This window comes from Oncorhynchus clarkii, chromosome 1 (assembly GCF_045791955.1).
Source record: "Oncorhynchus clarkii lewisi isolate Uvic-CL-2024 chromosome 1, UVic_Ocla_1.0, whole genome shotgun sequence".
NCBI classification, from domain to species: domain Eukaryota; kingdom Metazoa; phylum Chordata; class Actinopteri; order Salmoniformes; family Salmonidae; genus Oncorhynchus; species Oncorhynchus clarkii.
The window spans coordinates 7229850-7249985 of record NC_092147.1 but is presented as its reverse complement, the minus strand read 5'-3'; the positions used below and the strand labels follow the sequence as shown (position 1 = coordinate 7249985).

At 46.9% G+C, this 20136-nt stretch overlaps 1 pseudogene; it reads left to right on the top strand.

Annotated features, from left to right (window-relative positions):
• Nucleotides 1-514: 514 nt before the first annotated feature.
• LOC139414310 (kinesin-like protein KIF14) lies at nt 515-18447 on the top strand (annotated as a pseudogene).
• The last annotated feature ends 1689 nt before the right edge of the window (nt 18448-20136 follow it).

The window sequence follows — 20136 nt, the reverse complement described above, 5'->3', positions numbered from 1 at the left end:
CAAACACGGGCACCGCATGTTTGGGATTTTTTGCTGTGGATGGAAACGTAATTTCTGTCTAGTCAATAGCAAATCGCTGGTCGGGGTTTGAAATCGACGACAACCACGACAGTGAAACGGTAAACAAACACAACTGAGTTGAATCTCCTGTCTTGAGGAGGAGGTAGCTGGCATATATTGAATGCCCAAATTATATTTTAAGTAAACTGATCCGATTATCATTCTCAGCTTTGTAATGTGTGTTTTTAGACAGCTAACTTAACGTCGCCAACTAACTAAAGTGCCTAATAGTTCCTGTTTCATTACATGTCCGAATTATCCCGTTGTAAATAAAGTTAACTTTCAACTTTTTGCAGGGGAAGATGTGCAATTTTAATAGACGTGTCTACGGATAACGTTGGAAACATTTGACGAAGGATTTGTATATTTGTTTAACCATATTTAAAAAAATCTCTACAGTACCATGTACTTTATAGTCGATACCAAAGGAAAAAGCACGCAGCTTTTTATGATAATGTCCTGGCACCAAGGGACCCTGACGGCCGAAAATCTTCAGAGATCAGCGTTGAAGTTCCGCGAGAACATATAAAATAGGAGATCTTTGGATAAAACCCAGGAGTTAAACACGACCTGTCTTATCTCTGGCCTGTCACCGCTCTTGTCCTTCAGAGGAGGGAAAACGGGTGCTACAAGGCGATAACAACGACAAGTGACAACACTATGGAAATCACTCCGAAAAGCACACGCTGCATCTGAGAAAACACCGTCATTGCAACGCAGAACCAGAACAGGTTAATTTGACCAAAGCGCAGTTTAAAGACATCGGCAAAGCAGAGGGCTCCAGACCACGCTGGGTCAACGGTACCGACTCTAATCAGTCTAAAGTTCTCTCTGAATCAAACCCCCGACCGACAGGAAATACAGCTGTATTACGGCCATTTAGTCTTAGGGACACCATCTAAAAGTAAATCGAGAGAAGCTGTTAACCTTTTAAACACTCCAACTAAAGGAGTTGAAAGGTTTCCGTCTAGATTTGCGCCAAAACAACCAACAACCCCGGGTAAAGTAGACGTGACAAAACCAGAGGACCAGACCAAAACTTTTTCAACACCCACGAGAAAGACTCCTTTCAAGAAAATCACGGCAAAGAAGGATGCCTTTGAGAGATTGGCTGGGGAAAAAGGGCCAAAAAGTGGTGGCAGTAAAAATGGCAAGCCTAGAGAGGCCAAAGAAGCACACACAGGTGACCGTGGAGACTGCGAAACCTGGTGCAATTCACAGTTCTTAGACGTTTCCGCTCAGTAGTCAAGGAACAAACGTGACCTCGACCTTTCCGTCAATCCATAGCGACGTAAGCCTGGCAAGGTCCTCTACCCCTGCACCAACATCCTATGTCTCGACCGAGCCTTTGGTCCGATCCAAACCAGATACCCTGAAGATGGAGAACAGTGCTGTGACAGTTGCGGTCCGGGTGAGGCCATTCAACACCAGTTAAAAAAATAGATTTATATCTATTTGATTTATTTTGTTGTTCATTGAAATCAGATTCATTCAGCATTCATCCAGCTCTAATATGGCCCCTGTCTTTAACTGCAACAAGAGTCATCATACTAATTTGCTTCTTTATCCATTAGGCCTAATCAGTGATGTAAAAAATGACCCAATATTTGCCTTATATTTGCTTTCAGGGAGAAGACGAAGAAAGCAGGTGATCTTCATGGATAACCAGGAGACTGTTGTTCAACATCCAGACACCAAGCAGAGGCACGCCTTCACATATGACTTCTTCCTCTGCTCCGTTGATAAACGCGGCCCTGGCTTTGCCAGCCAGCAGACGGCGTATGAAAAACTGGCCAAGCCTCTTCTGGAGAGGGCCTTTGAGGGGTTCAACACCTGCCTGTTTGCTTTACGGTCAAACTGGGTCGGGGAAGTACTACACGGACATCTCACTCTGTTCTTTCTTTCTCACTCGCTTTTCTCCTCACACACACACACACACTATCTGATTTTGTGTTGTTATCACGAGTCTCCTTTTGAAGTTAGTAAGTAAACTGTTGAATCCAAATGTGTAAAATTGGACGATGTTCCTCTATCCTTCTGCAGTATGATGGGTTTCGGGGAGGAGGCAGGACTAACGCCAAGATTCTGCGAGGAGCTCTTTTCTCGGCTGTCTGCAGTTGACAATCAGGAGGCGTTTTCCATTTATTTTATTCATACCAAGATATACACTTTGTTGATTCTGTCCAATTGTCATGTAAAGCATTTGTTTTTAGTTTATTTGCCATGTGAAATGAATACATTAGCAATCTTACTCAATCAAAGGGGCTCACGACAACTTGGCTGTTGTATAACAGGTCACATGTCATCTGGGGATGAGCTACTTCGAGGTGTACAATGAGAAAACCCATGACTTGCTCGTGGTCAGGGACGAACAAAACCACAGCTGTGAGTAGGACAAAATGATTTTCAAAGCCATTTTTACTTCCATTCTACTAAATGATCTTAGTAATGACAATGCTCTGTGTTTCTAGCTGAGGGTGAGGGAACATCCAGTCCACGGGCCTTATGTTGCTGAGCTGTCCATGTGAGCAAACCTTTGGTTTCCATGAATGTCTTGTCAGATGTAATGATGACTTGCTAGTCTTAAGGATTCGCTCAGTGACTGTATGTTTTCTTCAGGAATGTGGTGCGCTCCTATGAAGACATTCAGGTAAGGTGCTTTACAGACATGCTTTCTGAACACTGATTACCACTTTCTGAACACTGATTACCACTTTTTGAACACTGATTACCACTTTCTGAACACTGATTACCACTTTCTGAACACTGATTACCACTTTCTGAACACTGATTACCACTTTCTGAACACTGATTACCACTTTCTGAACACTGAGTAAAGTGATGAAGTCCTTGTGTTGTGAATTATTTTCTCCCTTCTGTTTCCAGGGTTGGCTGGAGCTTGGGAACAAGCAGCGAGCCTCCGCAGCCACAGGCATGAACGACAAGAGCTCCCGATCCCACTCGGTCTTCACCCTGGTTATGACCCAGACCAAGGTGAATCTCGCCGGCTGGGCCGCTGTCGGACGCGCCTGGGCCGACACACCTGGGCCGACACACCTGGGCCGCTGTCGGACACGCCTGGGCCGCTGTCGGACACGCCTGGGCCGCTGTCGGACGCGCCTGGGACGCTGTCGGACGCGCCTGGGCCGCTGTCGGACGCGCCTGGGCCGCTGTCGGACGCGCCTGGGCCGCTGTCGGACGCGCCTGGGCCGCTGTCGGACGCGCCTGGGCCGCTGTCGGACGCGCCTGGGCCGCTGTCGGACGCGCCTGGGCCGACACACCTGGGCCGACACACCTGGGCCGCTGTCGGACGCGCCTGGGCCGCTGTCGGACGCGCCTGGGCCGCTGTCGGACGCGCCTGGGACGCTGTCGGACGCGCCTGGGCCGCTGTCGGACGCGCCTGGGCCGCTGTCGGACGCGCCTGGGCCGCTGTCGGACACGCCTGGGCCGCTGTCGGACACGCCTGGGCCGACACACCTGGGCCGTTGTCGGACACACCTGGGCCGTTGTCGGACACACCTGGGCCGCTGTCGGACACAAAATGTATCAAAATGCTTGTGCTTCTGGTTTCGACAGTACAGTAATATCTAACAGGTAATCTAACAATTCCCCAACAACTACCTAATAAACACAAATCTAAAAGGGGTGAATGAGAGTAGGTACAGATGAGCGATGGCCGCGTGGCATCGGCAAGGTGCAGTAGATGGTATAAAATTACAGTATATACATATGATATGAGTAATACAAGACATGTAGACATTATTAAAATGGCATTGTTTAAAGTGACTAGTGATCCATTGTTTAAAGTGACTAGTGATCCATTGTTTAAAGTGACTAGTGATCCATTGTTTAAAGTGACTAGTGATCCATTGTTTAAAGTGACTAGTGATCCATTGTTTAAAGTGACTAGTGATCCATTGTTTAAAGTGACTAGTGATCCATTGTTTAAAGTGACTAGTGATCCATTGTTTAAAGTGACTAGTGATCCATTGTTTAAAGTGACTAGTGATCCATTGTTTAAAGTGACTAGTGATCCATTGTTTAAAGTGACTAGTGATCCATTTATTAAAGTGTCCAGTGATTGGGTCTCCATTTAGGCAACAGCCTCTCTGAGTTAGTGATTGCTGTTTAGCAGTCTGATGGCCTTGAGATAGAAGCTGTTCTTCAGTCTCTCGGTCCCAGCTTTGATGCACCTGTACTGACCTCGCCTTCTTGATGACAGCGGGGTGAACAGGCAGTGTGGCTCAGGTGGTTGTTGTCCTTGATCTTTTTGGCCTTCCTGTGACATCGGATGCTGTAGGTGTCATGGAGGGCAGGTAGTTTGCCCCCCCCCCCCCCCCCCGTCAGAGCAGGCCCAGACTAGGAGGAAGGTCTTTACCCCCTACAGGGAGGCTGTGCTCACGTGGTGAGTGAAAGATGCTTCACTGACAAAAGAGATAAATGCCTCTTATACAGACATGGGATGGGCTCCATTCCATTATAATATAGTCAGTTGAGAGATTGGATTGAAATGGAATGGACCCCAACCCTGCCACACTACAGTATCATCAAGCCTGTGAAAGAGTGATTCTGTGGGAAACTCAACCTGAGCATCCACAAATAGTCAATTTTGTATAGATGGGGAGCGGGGTGTGTGACTGGGAAAAGCACCGCCCCACATTTAAAAAAAAAAAAAAAAAATGTAGGAACGTTTTTGTTAAACGTGCATCTAATATCAGATCATCTTGCAACTCTCTGTGAAGCTACATTTCATCCAGGTTTCATATAACATTGCGAGAGAGGTTTGTGAAGTCATTTTCTCGAGCTTTGCGAGAATACCGTTTGTATCTCCACCGTGTCCGAATACCCTTTTCTGTTGCCTTGTTGTCCAGGCTGCTGAAGGAGAGCCTGAGCCCGGCGGTCAGCAATGTGGAGGAGAGCCTGAGCCCAGCGTGCACAGCAATGTGGAGGAGAGCCTGAGCCCAGCGTGCACAGCAACGTGGAGGAGAGCCTGAGCCCAGCGGGCTCAGCAACGTGGAGGAGAGCCTGAGCCCGGCGGTCACAGCAACGTGGAGGAGAGCCTGAGCACGCTGCGGTACGCCAAGCAGGCCCGCAGGATCATCAACGTGGCCAAGGTCAACGAGGACACCAACGCCAAGCTCATCAGAGGTCAGCCCCTTATCCCTCGCCCTCCCATGCTGCCACCAATCTCTCTCACTTTTTCTCATCCATCCATCACCAGGTTCAGTTAACTAGCCATCTCAACTGTCATGAAGGTATTTTTCAAAGGAAATTGCTACTCCACATTTCCTGTTCTTTTGGCGCTAGGGGGAGCTCTTGCAAAGGCTCTGTTTTACACAGGAAGAGGAAACGGTGCAGAGGTTGTGACCATCTAACTTTTTTATGGTGTAGTACCATATGTGTATTAAACAGAGGAGGCTGGTGGGAGGAGGTATAGGAGGACGGGCTCATTTGTAATTGCTTAAATGGAACTGTATCAAACGTATGGGAACCCTGTTTGACTCCATTGTATTTATTCCAGTCATTACAATGAGCACATCCTCCTATAGCTCCTCCCACCAGCCTCCACTGGTATCAAAAAGGTAGGTTACTGTTTGACAGTCATACATGTGATGTAACAAAACATACAAAATGGCACCTAAACTTTTTTTTCTTCTTCTGTTTTTAGCAGCAATTTAACAATGTAATTTGTGTGGATCTTTTGTTACTCGAGCTGAAAGCTGAGGTAGAGAAGTTACTGGCGGCTCAGATGAGCTCTCAGGGCAACAAGCCGGAGAAGATGGGCCTCTTCCAGCAGGAGATCTTGGCTCTGAAGAGCCAGCTGACGCAGCAGGAGAGGGAGATGGCCGAGGCCCACAGGTGACAACCGTAAAATCTGCACACATCTTGTCCCAGAGAGGCTCTGTGGCAAAAAATACTACAACTGTTTTTAGTTCAACTTGAATCTGATTCCTTCACCTCTTGTCAGAGCGTGGAGAGAGAAGCTGGAGCAGGCAGAGAAACACAAACAAGAGGAAACCAAAGAATTACAGGTCAGCTTATAACCAAACTAAAAGCGACCGACCGTTATCTTCAAAACCAGTGTTTCACTCTACTGTATCGACCTACCTTCCACATTCCTTTGGCACATTTCAGAATATCATTTCCCCTCCTAAATTCATCTGCTTCCCTCTCTTCTCCCCATCAGGAAGCGGGCGTCTCGTTTGCTGTGGACAACCGACTACCCAACTTGGTGATCCTGAACGAGGACCCACAGCTGTCGAAGATGCTGTTATACATGATTTAAGGAGGGACAGACCAAGGTCGGCCAGCACAAGTCCGAGTCCCCCCACGACATCCAGCTGTCTGGGGCCCTTATCGCCGACCACCACTGGTGAGAAGGACTGACCCACCACCACCTCAAAAACCATAGCCTCGTTTAGCCTTCTAATGACTCCTTGGTTGTCTCACTTGTTGCTGCTTTTTTTTTAAACATTCATACAGGAAACTCTCCCATTCCAGTACTCTTTTGTCATTCTTACATGTTTCAGTTTTGTTATGAATTGACTAACATCGTCGTTTCCAATGTAAACGGTGAAGTCGGCATCACTCCCAAGGAAAACGCCAAGATCTTTGTCAACGGGAACCTGGTCTCTGACACCACTGTCCTGCGTCTCCTACGTATCGTCTTGTGTCATGTGCGTCTTGTACGTATTGTCTTGCGTCTTGTACGTATTGTCTTGTACGTATTGTCTTGTACGTATTGTCTTGTACGTATTGTCTTGTACGTATTGTCTTACGTATTGTCTTGCGTCATGTGCGTCTTGTGTCATGTGCGTCTTGTGTCATGTGCGTCTTGTGTCATGTGCGTCTTGTGTCATGTGCGTCTTGTGTCATGTGCGTCTTGTGTCATGTACGTCTTGTGTCATGTGCGTCTTGTGTCATGTGCGTCTTGTGTCATGTGCGTCTTGTGTCATGTGCGTCTTGTGTCATGTGCGTCTTGTGTCATGTGCGTCTTGTGTCATGTGCGTCTTGTGTCATGTGCGTCTTGTGTCATGTGCGTCTTGTGTCATGTGCGTCATGTGCGTCTTGTGTCATGTGCGTCTTGTGTCATGTGCGTCTTGTGTCATGTGCGTCTTGTGTCATGTGCGCCTTGTGTCATGTGCGCCTTGTGTCATGTGCGTCTTGTGTCATGTGCGTCTTGTGTCATGTACGTCTTGTGTCATGTGCGTCTTGTGTCATGTACGTCTTGTGTCATGTGCATCTTGTGTCATGTGCGTCTTGTGTCATGTGCGTCTTGTGTCATGTACGTCATGTGCGTCTTGTGTCATGTACGTCATGTGCGTCTTGTGTCATGTGCGTCTTGTGTCATGTGCGTCTTGTGTCATGTGCGTCTTGTGTCATGTGCGTCTTGTGTCATGTGCGTCTTGTGTCATGTGCGTCTTGTGTCATGTACGTCTTGTGTCATGTACGTCTTGTGTCATGTGCGTCTTGTGTCATGTGCGTCTTGTGTCATGTGCGTCTTGTGTCATGTACGTCTTGTGTCATGTGCGTCTTGTGTCATGTGCGTCATGTGCGTCTTGTGTCATGTGCATTTGCTCATTCTAAAGAAGGAAAGGGTGTTATTGATAGCGATTTTGAACAGTCAGTCTACAGTTTACAGCCCTATAATATCAGTTAAATTATTTTGGGTAAATTCCATTTTCCCAGTTTCTTTTTTTTTCTTTTTTTTCAGGATTTCACTCTTCTGATTTTATTTATATTTTCATGGGAACAACTACAAAAATTTGAACAGCCAAGTCTACAGTAGTGCTTAAATCACATTAGAACACCACTTTTGGAGTCTTGAAAAATTCCGCCTGAATTTTTGGGAGGTTGTAGTTGTCCTTTTTAATAAAATGTAGCACAGCAAAAGACTATTGTTTGGCTAGCAGTGTTTTTGTAGTTTACACTGTACAACGGTGCTTTTCTTCTCCCAGGAGGAGGAGAGCGAGAGGAAGCGGCATTGGGAGATGGACCAGCAGCAGGTAGCCTCCAAGATGGAGGAGCTGCAGTCGGCCAAGGTGGAGCTGGAGCAGGAGGTGGACACGCACAAGACACGTCTCCGCCTCCATATAGAGGCCCAGGCCGCACGGCGGGGCATGGCCGACCACGGTGTCCGGCAGGCCAAGGTGGTGGAGGCCCTTGAGGCAGAGAAGTGGAAGATCGACAAAGACCTCGAGGAGATGCAGAGGAAACTGGCGTTGAAAGGAAGCCGGACTCCGAGAAACGGTACACCATTGTTAGGGATTTTCATCTTCTGGGTCGTATTCATGAGTAAACGGTCCGAAATGAGGAGGGACTACCTGAACTTGTCCAATAAGAAACCGTTGCAACAGCGTGCACTAATGAATACAAACCAGGTGTGAAGTATGAATCAAAGATGAGATGTTATTACAATAATAGGAGAGGCATAACTTATTGTGGTAGCAAACAAATCACGTTTTATACCTCAAATGGTTCGGAAACAACAGGTGTGGAATAGCAGTGGAACTCGACCAGGTCAGTAACAACCTGTCCCGCCCGTGAGGGAACTCGACCAGGTCAGTAACAGCCTGTCTCGCCGTGAGGGAACTCGACCAGGTCAGTAACAACCTGGCTCGCCCGTGAGGGAACTCGACCAGGTCAGTAACAACCTGGCTCGCCCGTGAGGGAACTCGACCAGGTCAGTAACAACCTGGCTCGCCCGTGAGGGAACTCGACCAGGTCAGTGACAACCTGGCTCGCCCGTGAGGGTGGCTCGCCCGTGAGGGAACTCGACCAGGTCAGTGACAACCTGGCCCGCCCCTGAGGGAACTCGACCAGGTCAGTGACAACCTGGCTCGCCCGTGAGGGTGGCTCGCCCGTGAGGGAACTCGACCAGGTCAGTAACAACCTGTCCCGCCTGTGAGAGAACTCGACCAGGTCAGTAACAACCTGGCTCGCCCGTGAGGGAACTCGACCAGGTCAGTGACAACCTGGCTCGCCCCTGAGGGAACTCGACCAGGTCAGTAACAACCTGGCCCGCCGTGAGGGAACTCGACCAGGTCAGGGAACTCGACCAGGTCAGTAACAACCTGGCCCGCCGTGAGGGAACTCGACCAGGTCAGGGAACTCGACCAGGTCAGTAACAACCTGGCTGTTGTGAGGGAACTCGACCAGGTCAGTAACAACCTGGCCCGCCGTTAGGGAACTCGACCAGGTCAGTAACAACCTGGCCCGCCGTGAGGGAACTCGACCAGGTCAGTAACAACCTGGCCCGCCGTGAGAGAACTCGACCAGGTCAGTAACAACCTGGCCCGCCGTGAGGGAACTCGACCAGGTCAGTAACAACCTGGCCCGCCGTGAGGGAACTCGACCAGGTCAGGGAACTCGACCAGGTCAGTAACAGTTGTTTCATACCACTAATACATATGTTGTCCATCTGACTTTAAAGAGCTGTGTTTGGTGTGTTTATTGTAATGTGAATGCCGTCTATCTCAATCATGTTGTGTTATACAGATTAGTTACAGTAATCATGTTTTTTTCATACAGTTTAGTTACAGTAATCATATATTTATGAAGCCATTTGGACAGCTGGTTAATGTAGTTGGTAGTTAACATACCGCTATCAGATAGATTTAGACTGCGCTCTCCCTCCCTGTCCGTCTCCCTCCCTGTTCGTCTCCCTCCCTGTCCCTCTCCCTCCCTGTCCGTCCGTCTCCCTCCCTGTCCGTCCGTCTCTCTCCCTGTCCGTCCGTCTCCCTCCCTGTCCGTCCGTCTCCCTCCCTGTCCGTCCGTCTCCCTCCCTGTCCCTCCGTCTCCCTCCCTGTCCCTCCGTCTCCCTCCCTGTCCGTCCGTCTCCCTCCCTGTCCGTCCGTCTCACGCCCTGTCCATCTCACGCCCTGTCCGTCCGTCTCCCGCCCTGTCCGTCCGTCTCCCTCCCTGTCCGTCCGTCTCACGCCCTGTCCGTCTCACGCCCTGTCCGTCTCACGCCCTGTCCGTCTCACGCTCGCAGCAAGAACAACAAAATGTCAGTCCTCTGGATTTTACCGGTGCTCATCTAATTTACAAAACACTTATTTGTGCATGAAAGAGGGCCGTTCCTGTCGTTTCTCATGAAGCTGAATAAATGATTGGGGGTTAATTAAAATGTTTTCTCCCTCCCCAGGGGGACCGCAGCGCCTCTGAAGATGACGACGTGTTTTACGACCCCAATGATGAGTGGGAGCAAGATATATCTGCCTCCTCAACCACCGCCTCCTTTTCACGCAGAAGGTACATTTCTAGTGTCTCCCCCAAATGGCACCCTATTCCCTCCAAGTGGCACGCTATTCCCTCCAAGTGGCACCCTATTCCCTCCATGTGACACCCTCAACAGTAGTGTACTTTGGGGACACAGACCAAGTCTCTCCTCTTTTCAGTGTCTCTGTCCTCGATTGACCTCAAGCACAAATGTGACAGAAGTTGGAACGAAATCGAACATGATGAATGTGGGAAAAACCCCTGTTTCTGAGGTGACCTCAAGAAAAGTCATACAAACATTTGGAACGCACTAGTGTTGATATTGCCACAGTTTTATTTACTATTTGGCACGCCCTGGAAGTTCAATCTGTCCATATCTTCTTCCTCAATATGAAATAACCACACAATCATTTTTCACTCATTTCTTCACCCAGCCTCTGTTTTCATAATGTAATGCGTGTAGCTTCTAGAGTTCTATAAAAAGACCAGTCAGCGTACCTATGTTCTCTCCAACTGCCCGTAAACCTTCAGGATACTATTTACTCTACATCTTTATTTTCCTTGTCGGCCATGTTTATGGGCCTGGTTGCTGACGGAGAGGAGGCCAAATCAAACTTGGCAGCCGTCTCTGTGGTTCTCTCTGTATGTCTGTCCTCTCTTCCATCTGCTCTGAGAAGATAGGACAGTTGAATGAGATGTGGCTGGTGCGTGGTGCCTGTCAATCATCATGAACTGCTTTAGACCGTTGGGATCCATTCCAAGACACATTAGTAATGTGTTTTTTTTGTTTGTTTTTTTGTTCCCTATAGGAGCAGAATCCTGTTGAAGAGCAGGAGGATTTCAGGGCGTCTCTATGAAATCAGAGTGCACCCTATTCAGAGCCTTCATTATAGCAACTTGTCACAGTCCTCTGGTCAGCGTGTGTGAGGGAAGGACTTTGGTAAAAAATAAATAAAAGACTGACTACCACATATAGGACAGTATATCGTTAACTGTTGGAAATCCCTTCCTCATAGTCACATGGAGATTCTGTTATATTTCACCTAACTTGTCTGTCTTTGTTTTGTTCCAGGTCTGTTGTGGCCAAACCACCCTCTCTGCACCCAAGCTCGTCAGACTCCGTCCTGCCGGGGATCTGCAAAGATCTGATTGGTCAGACGGTAGGGCGGCTGCGCGAGTGTCATTGCCACGAGGAGAGCATGGCAGACAGGCTGACCTCTGCTGCGTGTACATGGCCGTGACGACCATCTCCAACCTGTATGACGGCCTGGACGTTGACAGTCAGGAGAACAGTAAGTCTGCGTTGCGCGACTAGGAATGGGCATTTGACATTATTTCATTTTAGTGCATGGCTACGTCTCAATCCACATCTGTGGTAGAAGGTGGTCGGCGCGACAACGGTGTTTGCCACACCTTGACACATCACGAAAATCAGTCTCCTCACAAGGACGTCTGTATGGTCCAAACGGTTTGGCCTACAAACTAATGTGACTCCTCTGTGGAAGGGTGAGACTCATGAACATGTACATGTTGGTTGTTTTGGTCTAGGATGCTCGCAAGACTCGTCTGAAGGTACCAGTTTAAATGTTTTTATGGAAGTATACACTGAGTGACCATAGATGACCAGGTGAATCCAGGTGAAAGCTATGATCCCTTCTTGATGTCTCTTGTTAAATCCACTTCAATCAGTGTAGATGAAAGGGGAGGAGACGGGTTAAATTGAGACATGGATTGTGTATGTGTGCCATTCTGAGGGTGAATGGGCAAGACGAAAGATTTAAGTGCCTTTTGAATAGGGTATGGTAGTAGGTGCCAGGTGCACCAGTTTGAGTCGAGAACTTCAACGCTGCTGGGTTTTTCCACGCAGTTTCCCGTGTCTATCAAGAATGGTTCCACACCCAAAGGACATCCAGCCAACTTGACACAACTGTGGGAAGCATTGAATATCCCTTTGAGCATGGTGGAGTTATTAATTGCAATTTAGACAGTGTATCAATCACCCAGTCACTACAAACATACAGGCATCCTTCCTAACTCAGTTGCCAGAGAGGAAGGAAACCACTCAGGGATTTTACCATGAGGCCAATGGTGACTTTAAAACAGAGTTTTTAATGGCTGTGATAGGAGAACTGAAGATGGATCAACAACATTGGAGTTACTCCACAATACGAACCTAATAGACAGAGTTCGAATAAGGATGCCTGTACAAAATAAATAATATTACAAAAACATGCATCCTTTTTGTAATAAGGAACTAAAGTAAAACTGTTAAAAAAATGTGGCAAAGAAATACATTTTATGCCCTGAATACAAAGCTGACTGCGCTTCATATTTTCAAGCATGGTGGTGGCTGCATCATGTTATGGGTATGCTTGTCATCGATTAAGGACTGTGTAGTTTTCTGGATGATTTATTATTTTATTTTTGTATGGAATAGAGCTAAGAACAGGCAAAATCCTAGAGGATAACCTGGTTGTCTGCTTTCCTACAGACACAAATTCACCTTTCAGCAAGACAATAACCTAAAACACAAGGTTAAATACACACTGTTGTTGCTTACCAGGAAAAAAAAGGAGTGTTCCCGAGTGGCCTAGTTAGATTTGACTTACCTCCTTAAACCTATGGCAAGACTTGGAAAATGTTTGTCTGGCAATGATCAACAGTCAACTTGACAGAGCTTCCGTCTGGCCATTCTCCCATAAAGTCCAGATTGGTGAAGAGACTGTTGTCCTTCTGGCAGGTTATCCCGTCTCAGCCAAGGAACTATCAGAGTGGTCATTGGGTTCCTGGTCACCTCCCTGACCAAGGTCTTTGTTGCCTAGTTTGGTCGGACAGCCAGCTCTAGTCAGAGTCTGGGTAGTTCCATATTTTTTTTCCCAATGATGGAGACCACTGTGCTCTCGGAAACGTTCAACACTCTAGAAATTGTTTCATAACCTTCCCCCACATATTTTCGTCAACACAATTCTATCTCTGAGATCTACGGTCAGTTCCTTGAACTTCATGGTACAGTTTCTACTGAGACATCCACTTTTTATATAGACAAACGGTTATTTCTAAATCATGTCCAAACAATTTAATTGGCCACAAGTGGAGTCCAAGTTGTAGTGACTTGTCAAGGATGATCAAATGGAAGTGGATACACCTGAGCTCAATTTGGAGTGTCACAGCAAAGGGGTGTGAATACTTATGTAAATTAGATATTTTCCCGTTGTCATGATAAGGTATTGTGTGTAGATGGGTGAGAGGGGGAGAACTCGATTAAAAATAAAAAATAAAAATTGAATTTAGCCTGTCGCGCAACAAAATGTGGAATAAGTCAAGGGGTATGAATACTTTCTGAAGGCAGTGTTTTTTTTGCTTTTTTCCCTCCCTGCTCCTTTTGAAATAGTAACCTGATTTATTTTATTTTTTATTCTGTCTGTTCCAGTGTTTAAGGCTGAGGCACAGAGCCAGCTGGTGAAGGCCACCTCAGCCATCCAGAGAGCCGTGTTCATCGCCATGCACTGGGTGACCAGTGTCGATCCTGGAACCGAAACGCTCTACATTAATGCAGAGGAGCTCAAGACCCCAAGTCAAGAGAACGGGAGGCTACTTTCAGCTTCTCATCCAGGTTAAACAAGACCCCAAGTCAAGAGAAAGGTGAGGCTACTTTCAGCTTCTCATCCAGGTTAAACAAGACCCCAAGTCAAGAGAATGGGAGGTTACTTTCAGCTTCTCATCCAGGTTAAACAAGACCCCAAGTCAACAGAACGGGAGGCTACTTTCAGCTTCTCATCCAGGTTAAACAAGACCCCAAGTCAAGAGAATGGGAGGCTACTTTCAGCTTCTCATCCAGGTTAAACAAGACCCCAAGTCAAGAGAATGGGAGGCTACTTTCAGCTTCTCATCCAGGCTAAACATCCTTGTTTTGTTTTTTCATGTTGATTCTTTGTAAAGCTACTGACAATGTACTCTTGAAAAAAAGAGATTGTGATATTATCCTGGGTAAGTAGCCATAGGTTGGATAAAGCTTTGAATTTAATAAATGTAGACAAAGACCCCGTCACCCATCGGAGCCTTGAAATGATTCAGTAGAGTAGCAGCTGGATGTGGCTGTGCAACATACAGACGGAGCGGAGCTATGCACCAGCTACATTCATATGCACCTTCTGTACAGCACAACATATGCATTGTTGACTGGTTTAGTGCAAATCATTTCATGGTGAATTACAGTAAAATACATTCTAGAAAAATCTCTTTGTTTATTTGAAAAGACTCAAAGGTACTAGAAGGCAAATCCTTTCAGTTTGACACCTTACTGGCTCTATCAAAATTCACATCTGTGATTGACAGGTTTTTAAGCTTCGAGCTGTTTCACTGCTCGTATGGAAATGTACGAGCATAGGGGAATTCTCAACCTTGAGTCAAATAAATATATACAAAATTCCAATCCAGTACCAGCACTAAACATATATTTTTTAACCTTCTCCACCCTCTCCTTAATATTTTCTATTTATTTTATTTCACCTTTATTTAACCAGGTAGGCCAGTTGAGAACAAGTTCTCATTTACCATTGCGACCTGGCCAAGATAAAGCAAAGCAGTTCGACACGTACAACAACACAGAGTTACACATGGAGTAAAACAAACATACAGTCAATAACACAGTAGCAAAATAAGTCTATATACAATGTGAGCAAATGATGTGAGATAAGGGAGGTAAAGGCAAAAAAGGCCACGGTGGCGAAGTAAATACAATATAGCAAAAATATAATATGGCTTCACATTCACAAATACTCAGAATACATTCAAATAAAAAGACAGTTCTAATTAATTAATTATTTATTTAATGTCCATTTCCCGTGTGGTCCCCAGGGCTGTGACTCTGTGATCTCATCCATGTTGAACGAGTGGTCAGTGTCCCACTCGTCCATGGTGAACGAGGCCCAGTGTCCCACTCGTCCATGTTGAACGAGGCCCAGTGTCCCACTCGTCCATGTTGAACGAGGCCCAGTGTCCCACTCGTCCATGTTGAACGAGGCCCAGTGTCCCACTCGTCCATGGTGAACGAGGCCCAGTGTCCCACTCGTCCATGGTGAACGATGCCCAGTGTCCCACTCGTCCATGGTGAACGATGCCCAGTGTCCCACTCGTCCATGTTGAACGAGTGGTCGGTGTCTGGACTCGGCCCTGCAGGTCATCAGCCACCTGGCGGCTCCACGTGACCGAGCTGTGGGCTGAGGCCACGGGCAAGGTAACACTACCGATACCACACCACATCAGTCTCTCACTTACGCTCACCCTCACCCTCTCTCTCTCTCGCGCTCACCCTCTCTCTCTCGCGCTCGCCCTCTCTCTCTCGCGCTCGCCCTCTCTCTCTCGCGCTCGCCCTCTCTCTCTCGTGCTCGCCCTCTCTCTCTCGCGCTCGCCCTCTCTCTCTCGCGCTCGCCCTCTCTCTCTCGCGCTCGCCCTCTCTCTCTCTCTCGCTCGCCCTCTCTCTCGCCCTCTCTCTCTCTCTCTCGCCTTCTCTCTCTCTCTCGCCTTCTCTCTCGCGCTCGCCCTCTCTCTCTCTCGCGCTCGCCATCTCTCTCTCTCGCCATCTCTCTCTCGCGCTCGCCCTCTCTCTCTCGCGCTCGCCCTCTCTCTCTCTCTCTCTCTCTCTCGTGCTCGCCCTCTCTCTCTCTCGCGCTCACTCACCCACCATATACTACTGCCTTTCATAATGATTGAAAATGGGGTGGAGGAAAAATACTGCACGCGAAGACTGGGCTTTTTTGGTGGGAATAGCAGGAAATAACACACAAAAAAAAATGTGTGTAAATCTCAGATTATTAGGTACACCACCCCGTTCACCAAAAAGGATCTGTCCAACAGACAGTGAGTTACGTGGCTTGCTATATAAAGCAGGCAGACAGGCATCAAGACATTCAGTTACTGTTCTAAAACCTTAGGTCAGTCGCTGTGCCCATTCTAAGTGACTGAGTGTGGGTATGAGCGCCGTCGTTCCAGATCCAGTATCTCAGAAACGGACGCCCTCCTGGGCTTTTCATGCATGACTGTCCAGGGAGAATGGTGTGGAAAAACATCCAGCCAGCAGCAGTCCTGTGTGGGGTGGGGGGACAGCTCGTTGATGAGAGGTCGAAGAAGAATGGCAAGAATCGTACAAGCTAACAGGAGGGGGCCACAAACAGACGGTACAACAGTGGTGTGCAGAGTGGCACCTCGGGGAAACTGGTCGAACCTCGTCACGGATGGTTCTATTGCACCACACCGGGTTCCACCGGGTTCCACCGGGTTCCACTCCGATCAGATAAAAACATGAAGAAGAAGAAGCGGCGTCCAGTGGGCACGCCGTCACCAACAGTGGACAATTGAGAAGTGGAAGAAAAAAACGTCTGGAACATGACAGCGAGTTCATTTGACTTGAGCGCGGCCTGGTCAGTCCCCAGACCTCAACCTCATCGAGCATGTTTGGGATGAGATGGTTTGTTGGGTTGTTCACAGCATGACTGTACCGCAGTCCAATCTGCAGCAACTGCGTGATGCCATCGAGTCAGAATGGACTTCTATCCCCGTGGAGCGTTTCCCACACCTTGTAGAATGTCCCGAAGTACTCGATGGGTGTACCTAATAAACTGTCCGGTGAGTATAGTAGTTGTGCCTGGGTGCTCTACCACATTGGTTTGTGGGGGGGTCAAATGTTGTGGTTTCATTCTGATACTTGCTCGTAGAGGCTAGAACGGGCCAGAAAAGATTTCAAGATAGTGCAGAGGCCTACTGACTCTATGAACACTAGGCTTAGTCAGTTGTTCAAGGTTTTTTTTGTTAAAGGTTGTCTCTCTATTTTCCCTCTCTCTCTATTTTCCCTCTCTCTATTTTCCCTCTCTCTCTCTATTTTCTCTCTATTTTCCCTCTCTCTCTCTATTTTCTCTCTATTTTCCCTCTCTCTCTCTTTCTCTCTATTTTCCCTCTCTCTATTTTCTCTCTCTATTTTCCCTCTCTCTCTCTTTCTCTCTATTTTCCCTCTCTCTCTCTATTTTCTCTCTATTTTCCCTCTCTCTCTCTTTCTCTCTATTTTCCCTCTCTCTATTTTCTCTCTCTATTTTCCCTCTCTCTCTCTTTCTCTCTATTTTCCCTCTCTCTCTCTCTCTCTCTCTCTCTCTCTCTCTCTCTCTCTCTCTCTCTCTCTCTCTCTCTCTCTCTCTCTCTCTCTCTCTCTCTCTCTCTCTATTTTCCCTCTCTCTCTCTATTTTCCCCCCAGCGGTCTGTGGTCCTGTCTCTGTTGGAGGGGACCTGTAAAGGGGTGCATTCTCTCCTGGAGGAGGGCCCGACTATCTCCAAGGAGATGCTGAGCGATACTCAGCTGACCTACCCCAGGACTCCGGTACCTAGTCACCATTTATCTATAGGAGTTGTTTTGATATACTTTGAGAGGGATCATCAATGAAATGTAATGTAAAAAAACAAACACCATTTTTTTTTAAAGCCATGAATGGCAATAATGACTTGCATAGGAGATAATCTGGAATATCATTACAATATTATTTCTTCAGAACGCCTCCTATTTTTCTCTTATCAACCATTCGTCTTCCAACAAGATACCATATGGCCTGTGTTTCTGGCAGGTTTTGCAGAGCCTCAAGTCGAAGATGCTCGACCTGTCCTGTCCTCTCCAGAGCTACATCCACTGCCACATGACAGTGAGCACTGAGCAACACAAACCCAACCAGCCCTGTCAGTCTTTCTTCACACGTGTTTAAACACTTTCAGATTAGTAGCCCCTCCCACAACCAGCCCTGTCAGTCTTTCTTCACACGTGTTTAAACGCTTTCAGATTAGTAGCCCCTCCCACAACCAGCCCTGTCAGTCTTTCTTCACACATGTTTAAATGCTTCAGATTAGTAGCCCCTCCCACAGCCAGTTCGGTAACGGGAAAGCTCTACTAAGAAGCTATAGTCAGCCTTAACGCTACGGTCTCACGTTGGGCCAGTCGTTCAGGTAAATGGATGTGTTGAATGAAATGCCGTCCGTCAGAACCTTTTTTAACGTGCTTGTTTGCCGTTATCTGCTGTGCACAAACTATCGCCTTTGTCAGTGTTGATCATCGACTGGGCTAGATTCCCCTTCCCGACTCCCCATTGTCGTCAAACAAAAGGGGGCCGGACGGACAAAAACCAGACACGTTGAATCCCTGTGGGCCTCTTTCCAGAGATGGTAGAGAGAGAGAGAGGGTGGTTTTAATTTTTGTTTTCATGACAAGAAATTGTCATATGTTTTATGTCGTTGCAGTGAAACTATTTGATTGGAATCACGTGTTTGTGCACCGCTGTAGTGTAAGGAAAGGAGGAAGGGCTTTAATAGGTTTGTCAGAGGAAACCGCTTAATTATAATCTTTTTCCGGTGTTTTCCATATTGAATGGTTTAAAGTGCAAGGTTTCTCTGAATTGAATTGAAAAGGGTCTTAGGTGGCAGGGGACGTGGAGCGTGGCAATGAGCGTTGGCTATTTATTAAAACAAATAATAAAACAAATTAGAGGCTTCATCTTCGCAGTGTAGATGTATTTTATTTTTTAATTTCTTCATTTTGAAGCCTAATTCCTGCAATTATACAGAAAATGTTGCCGTTTTAAAGCTAGTTTCCTGCAGTTCTATGCATTGTGCCATGGCTAATGCTGTTATTTTGCTCAGACATAATACAAATAAATACAGCTAAATGCATTGTTTTGGGAATTTTCCATTTATATTCTCCCAGACTGTCGCTTAATTCTGTGATTTGTTAGTTCTCAAAACAATATAGGTCCATTTGATCTTTTCTACATGCATATATGTGGTTTTAGTTGTTTGTTTTTCTATCCCGATAATGTCTAAAAAATAACTTTTGGACCGAGGCAGCCTGCCCAAAGGCACCGAGGCAGCCTGCCCAAAGGCATAAAAAGCGTGTTTTATTTGTGTGTATTTGTATGGTGGCTTCATAAAATGAATTTAGTCCTAAATGGACAATAAAGTATATTGTATCCCCTTGGAAGGGCACCATTTTCCAATAACATCAACTGTAAGGTGTGTGTGTGTGTGTGTGTGTGTGTGTGTGTGTGTACAGGAGAGGGATGATGGAGGGGAACGGTGAGGACCTTGATCCGTACCACCTGCACAGAGTGAAGAACACGGCAGCCAAACTGTTCCAGCTCAACAAGGCCATCGGGGCAGCTCCACTCTGCTCTCTCTCTCGTCCTCCGAGGTACTCGCACAGTCTGGCCATCAGGCATTTCCACTCCTCTCTTTCTCGCCCTCCGAGATATTCACAGTCTAGCAATCAGGCAACTGCTCTCTCTCACTCGCCCTCCGATGTACTCACAGTCTGGCCAGCAGGCAGTTCCACTTAGCTCTCGCTCTCTCTGATCAGAGTATGTGAACCTAGTGGTTGGAAATCTCACTCCAGTCGTTTCCAAACCGCTCCTCGCTCAAAGGAAGAAAAAAAAAACAACTTCCACTCCAAATTCGCTCCATTCATTAAAATCACAATTTAACCAACATCAAATCAAATCAAATCAAATTTTATTTGTCACATACACATGGTTAGCAGATGTTAATGCGAGTGTAGCGAAATGCTTGTGCTTCTAGTTCCGACAATGCAGTAATAACCAACAAGTAATCTAACTAACAATTCCAAAACTACTGTCTTGTACACAGTGTGAGGGGATAAAGAATATGTACATAAGGATATATGAATGCGTGATGGTACAGAGCAGCATAGGCAGATACAGTAGATTGTATCGAGTACAGTATATACATATGAGATGAGTATGTAAACAAAGTGGCATAGTTAAAGTGGCTAGTGATACATGTATTACATAAGGATACAGTCAATGATATAGA